The 6363-nt window shown below is 35.0% G+C and overlaps 1 protein-coding gene across 1 annotated transcript in view; it reads left to right on the forward strand.

The window, feature by feature from the left end:
* Positions 1-6363, forward strand: part of VPS13B (vacuolar protein sorting 13 homolog B) — a 770486-nt gene that overhangs the window by 14607 nt on the left and 749516 nt on the right. The gene's annotated exons all lie outside the window — the stretch shown is intronic.

The following is a 6363-nucleotide window of genomic DNA, read 5'->3' on the forward strand; positions in this document are numbered from 1 at the left end:
CACCACCTTTTTCACCCATCACTTATTTCACCCATCCCCACCTCCCCTCTGGTAACCATTAGTTCTCTGTATTTTAGAATCTTTTTCTTGGTTTGCCTCTCTCTCTGTCTCTGTCTCTGTCTCTTTTTCCCTTTGGCTGGTTTGAACGGATAAAGAAGCTGTGATGTATATATACAGTGGAATCTTATTTACTCAGCCATCAGAAAGAATGAAATCTTGCCATTTGCACTGATGTGGGTAGAGCTAGAGAGTATTATGTGTAGCCAGATAAGTCAGGGAAAGGCAAATATCATATGATTTCACTCATATGTGGAATTTAAGAAACCTTCAAGTTTCATTGTGTGGAGTTTTGGCATCATAAGCTGATTCTTTTTTTTTTTTTTTTTTCCTGATTTACCTCTTCTTTGACCCATCTAACATTTATTTTTAGTATTTTTTTCTTGCGAAGATGTAATACTGACTTTTATGGAGTTTCTAGCAAAAATTAATACAGAAAGCAAATGGGTCTGACAGCAGCATATCATAAATTCTTTCATTTTCATTTTTCAGAAAAGTAGTGTCTTTGATTTTTATTACTTTTTCCTTAGCCCATATTTAACTTTCAGGTTTAAAAAATGCATTCTAGAACCAAATGAGTTGATGAGTATTATTAAATTGTTACATTTAAATTACTGATTTATTAGACGTTAAGGCAGTTTTAGTGTATCCTAAATATAACTTCAGTATCTGTGAAATTAAGGTTATTTATGATGTTAAAATCATTTCCTATTTTAAGAAGATACTTTGAGTTTCTTATCCATGCGGTGGGCTCCTCTTTTTTTCCTTTTATGAAATCTTTGATTCCAAACCTTTTCTTATCTAATTTAACTGATACAGTTTCTGAAAGTAATTAGACTGATGCTATATTCCCATGAAAATTTATTTTGTAAACTTAAAATACATGGGGGATTGACTTAGAAATCTGTGAGATATATTACAACAAAGTTTTATTGTACATTTATATTTGGTAATTCTTAAATGGTTCTTAATCATCATCTGTTCCTGGAATTTAATTTTTTCTTTTAAGTCTGGACTTGGTTATACCACCCATGGAGTGCTCCATATTAAAAGAGAAAAAAAATCCAGACACTAAGTATTTTTTTCAATGGGAAGGTGGAAGTTTCAAGGCCAGATGTCCCATAAGAAACACATTTTAAAAGAGGCAAATTAGAACTAATTATAAAGGCTGCAGAAAAGATTTGTAACACATGACTTAGTGCAACCTAGAACTAATATTTGATATTGGACCATGCAGATGGCTACTGCAGGAATGATCAGATTTCCTGCTTGCATGGTATTTGAGACTTGAATTTTGTGGTGTGTACAGCAAAAGGTCAAGTGTCATGAATGTAAACTACTCTCAAAATAAGTATTTTTTGCAGATGTTTAAAATTTGAGGTAGAAAAGATTTTTGAAAATTATAGTTGACATTTGGACAAATTATTCAGCAATGTACATCCCCAGAGACTAATACTTAGGTTAGTGATTGGAATTAATTTTTCAGGAAGACCGTATAGATGAAACACATTTTTAAACAGTTTATTTTCCTATTTTAAGTTTTGATTAGTGTAGTAGGAAATTAAGGTAAAAATAACACATGTACTCGTAAGACTGAATGAGCCCATATTAAATTATTTCTAGTTATTACATTGTAGAGTAAAAATGAAGAAAAAAATACTTATTTTGTAAATACAATTAGTGTGTGATGGTTGGTTAAATGAAGGGATCGTTTATAGTTCTAGATGTGAATCTGTTAAAAATACTATTGATATTTGAGAATGTAATAAAATATAACTTAAAAATTTAGAAATTTGAGGTCTAATTCAGAAAAGATCATCACAAAAATATAATATTGCTAAGTGCCTTGGTAAGGCATGCCTAGTCAAGGTTTAATTCTATGAACATTTGTTGATTTCCTGTGCTTCAGTGCCTTGAAAAACCTTGCCAAGATATTTATACAATCTTCTAAGGAGACTTAGAAATAGAAATTTATAATGATGGAGGGTGATTCTAGTGATAATAGTTATAAATATACTGCCTTAATGTGTCTCTGTAAGTAGTTTTTTTTAGAGATTTTTTTTTCCATTGAAAAGGTGACCCAAGTGGTTGTGTTTGGTAAAATAGAGGCCACCATGATGTCCACACTGAATTATTTTAACATATAGATATTTCACTGAGAAAATATTTAGCTGTTTAAGAGTAAACGATCAATCTGTTGTCACCTTTAGATTTTTCAGATTTTGTTACTTGTTAACTGTTGTTTTTGTTCGGACTTTAGATACAGAATTTGATTCATGACCTGTTGTCAGTAGTCCAGGACTGATTTGTTAGTTTAACTAGTTAACGCTAGTGTAATCCTATAAATATACATGATCCAGCCTTAACTAAATGCTCTATCCTTTTGCATATTCTTGCCTTTCAGCCTCTGTGGGTCTCGTCTGTAAAATAGGGCAAGGCTTGCTACATAGTTCTTATTCTACAGTGTATATGCTTTCTTTGCTCATTGTATTAGTAGGTCTTGTTAAAAAAAGCTTCTTCAACTTGAAGAGAGTAGCAGTAAATTTGTTTTTAAAGAACTTATTTATTCTGGTCTTTGGATCACCTAGAAAGTAAAAAATACAAAAAACTTAAAATCTTTGGCCTGATAAATGTAACCATTTTCAAGTCTATTTACAGAATACTTTCCAAAAAAAACTTAAAATCTTTTAATCTAAACCAAAACTTTAAAATATTAGTAAAAACTAGGGAAAAGGAACCAAGCTTTTTGTTAATGTATGTATGTGCTTTTAATCCCTGGTTAATGGTTGGAGTCACAGGACAGTCTTGCTGTCCTTTCTTCTTGTGTATTCTGGTGCTGTGGAGATCCGTTATTTGTTTAGGTAGTCTCCAAGAGAAAAATGAAGTTTTCTGTCTTGTCCTTGAAGCTTGACATTATGCTGGAGGATTTGTTGGTAAGGCTATGAACAATATTTATATGGCTTTAAAAAAAAATTTAATTCTCTTAAATGAGGTGGGATTAATTTGAATGACTACGGTTTGAATGTGGTTACCCGATCCCCGCAAAGACCCATATGTTGAAATTCTGCTCATCAAAGATGATGGTATTAGGAGGTAGGATCTTTGGGAGGTGCTTAAGTCATGAGCCCTCATGGATGGGGTTAGTGCCTTTATAAAAGAGGCTCCAGAGAGATCCCTGCTTCTTTTGCCATGTGAGGACACAATGAAAAGGTACCAGCTGTGAAAGGGAGAGGGCCCTCAAACCAGACCATATTGGCACCTTGATTTTAGATTTAGTAGCTCCCAGAACTATGAGAAATAAATTTGTGTTGCTCTTTTAAGCATTTTGTATAATGTATAAGTCCATTTAGCCCAAATGGACTAACACCACCACCTTTCAAAAGCTTAACAGGGTTCAGAAACACTGACTTAGACTGTGGAATTTATTGTTAATGATTTCCTTTACTTGCACTGCTCTAGGTTAATGATGGTGGTGGTGATAATGTAGCCTAGATTCTGTCTGTAGCTTTCTTATATAAACAAATGAGCCCAAGAGAGTCCCCCATAAATTATGGGTGGTGTCTTTAAATTCACTAGGGAACCCCTTTGATATTGGGAAGGAGTTGGATACTCTAGTACTCATTCCTGTGTAACAACTCAGAAAAGCTAAATAATTAAAAAAAATTTTTTTTAACATTATTTATTCTTGAGAGACCTAGAGACAGAGTGTGAGCAGGGCAGGTACAGAGAGAGAGGGAGACACAGCATTGGAAGCAAGCTCCAGGCTCTGAGCTGTCAGCACAGAGCCTGATGTGGGGCTCGAACTCCTGAATGCGAGATCATGACCTGAGAGCTGAAGTCGGCTGTATAACCAACTTAGCCATCCAGGCGCCCCTAAGTAATTGTTCATAAAATTCTAAATAACTTCATATCATTTTGATCTAGTTGAAGAATTCTATAGAGAATGTAGCTATATAATTTTTAGTCTTTGGCTATATTTGCTATTGACAAACTTCAGGCCTTGGGTTTGAGTTCTTGTTTCTGGTGTTAATGGAATGGTGAAAGAGGATTGAGAAGTGGGGCATCTTACCTTTTGTGTAAAGAAGGTGAATGAAGGATTTAGAAAAGGAAGCTTCAGAAATCCTGACAGTGATTCCTAAATAATCTGCCCTGGTAATGGGCCACATGAACGAGTGGAGAAATTATATAGTATCATAACCAAGTAACATGTAAAGGAGGGATAGTGGTGGTTATACATGCCCCTTCACATCTTCAGTTGAGAGAAGAATAAATCAAGTCACCATTTCTGTGAGATATACATAATATTATATGTATTGCTGAAGAAGTTTTAAATATGTGAATCTGATGCTGAATTTACTTGCACTTAATGAATATATATCAAATTCTAGTAAGTGAGGTACTCAGTTTAGTCAAGTACAGGAAGCATTAAGGTGGTTCCTGTTCTCTTTCTTCTTTATATCTTGAATCTTCTAAAATCAACTTAAAAAACACCGGAGATATGTTCTAAGTCCTTTTTGAGATGTAGTAGAAAGATAGATACTTTTGAGTTTTGTTCTGGGTAGAATGCTTTATTTATCTATTTATGTTTTGGTTATTGGTTGTGTTTTTTCATTTTTATTCCAGCTTTATTGAGATATAATTGACAAAATGCTTATATTTAAAGTGTACAATGTGATTATTCAAGTGTACCTTGTGAAAGGATTTACACCGTAAAGTTAACACCTCCATTACCTCACAGTTAACCTTTTTTTTTTTTTACCTTTTTTTTCCTTTTTTTTTTTTTGACGAGAATGCTTATGATCTCTTAGCAAATTTCAAGCATACAATCTACTAGTATTAACTATAGTCACCAAGTTGTACATTAGAATCTCAGATCTTGTTCAGCTTGGAACTGAGAGGTTGTACCCTTTAATAATGCCCATTTCACATGGGACCTGTCAAATGTTATTACTGTCTTGTTTCTATGATTCTATGAGTTTGATACTCTTTTTTTTTATTTAAGATTACACATAAGTGGAATTCTAGTGATTGCACACTGTATTTGTTTTTGCTTGACTTCTTTCACTTTGCACAGTGCTCTCTGGTTTCATCTATGTTGTTGCAAATGGCAGGATTTCTTTATTTTTTCAGTTGAATAATATTCCCGTGTGTGTGTGTGTGTGTGTGTGTGTGTGTGTGCGCGCGCGCGCGTTTGCGCGCGCGCGTGTTCGTGTGTTCGTCCCCACTCACCCATTGATGGACACTTAGGTTATTTCCATATCTTGGCTATTATGAGTAATGTTGCAGTGAACATTAGAGTACAGGTATCTCTTTGAAACAGTGATACTGTTTTCTTTTGATATATAAGCAGATGTGCGATTGCTGAATAATGTGGTTGTTCTATTTTTAAATTTTTGAGGGACTTCTATATTGTTTTCCATAATGACAATACCAATTTACATTACTACCAGCATTGTACACAGGTTCCCTTTTTTCAGTATTCATTCTCTCTTGTCTGATTGATAATAGTCATCCTAAGAGGTTTGATGTGATAACTTATTGTGGTTTTGATTTGCATTTTTCTGAATGGTTAGTAATGTTCTGTACGTTTTCAGGTACCTGTTGGACTTGTGTAACTTTCTCCTTTTAATATCTCTTTATTTTTGAGAGAGAGAGAGAGAGAGAGAGAGAGACAGACAGATAGGCAGACAGACACGGACCACAAGTGGGGAAGGGGCAGAGAGAGAGGGAGGCACAGAATCCCAAGCTGACTCCAGGTTCTGAGCCATCAGCACAGAGCCTGATGCAGGGCTCAAACCCATGAACCATGAGATCATGGCCAGCTGAAGTCAGACATTTAACTGACTTAGCCACCTGGGTACCCTGGACTTGTGTAGCTTCTTTAGAAAAAAGTTTATTCTGTTCCTTTACTCATTTTTTTTTTTTTTTTAAATATTTTTATTTATTTCTAGGAGAGAGAGAGAGAGAGACAGCGTGAGCAGGGGAGGGTCAGAGAGAGAGGGTGTCACAGACTGAAACAGGCTCCAGGTTCTGAGCTGGCAGTCAGCACAGAGCCCGATGCGGGGCTTGAACCCACAAACCGCGAGATCATGACCTAAGCGAAAGTCGGACGCTTAACCGACTAAGCCACCCAGGCGCCCCTCCTTTACTCATTTTTAATTGGAGTGTTTTTTGATAGTGTAGAAGTTGATTTTTCATAATTTTGATATTAATCCCTTATATGGCTTGCAAGTATATTCTCCCATACCATAGGTTGACTATTTATCTTGTTGATATTTCCTTGGCTGTGCAGAAGCTTTTTAATAT

Source organism: Hyaena hyaena, unplaced genomic scaffold (genome assembly GCF_003009895.1).
Source record: "Hyaena hyaena isolate Hyena2069 unplaced genomic scaffold, ASM300989v1 scaffold_737, whole genome shotgun sequence".
In the NCBI taxonomy this organism is placed as follows: Eukaryota; Metazoa; Chordata; class Mammalia; order Carnivora; family Hyaenidae; genus Hyaena; species Hyaena hyaena.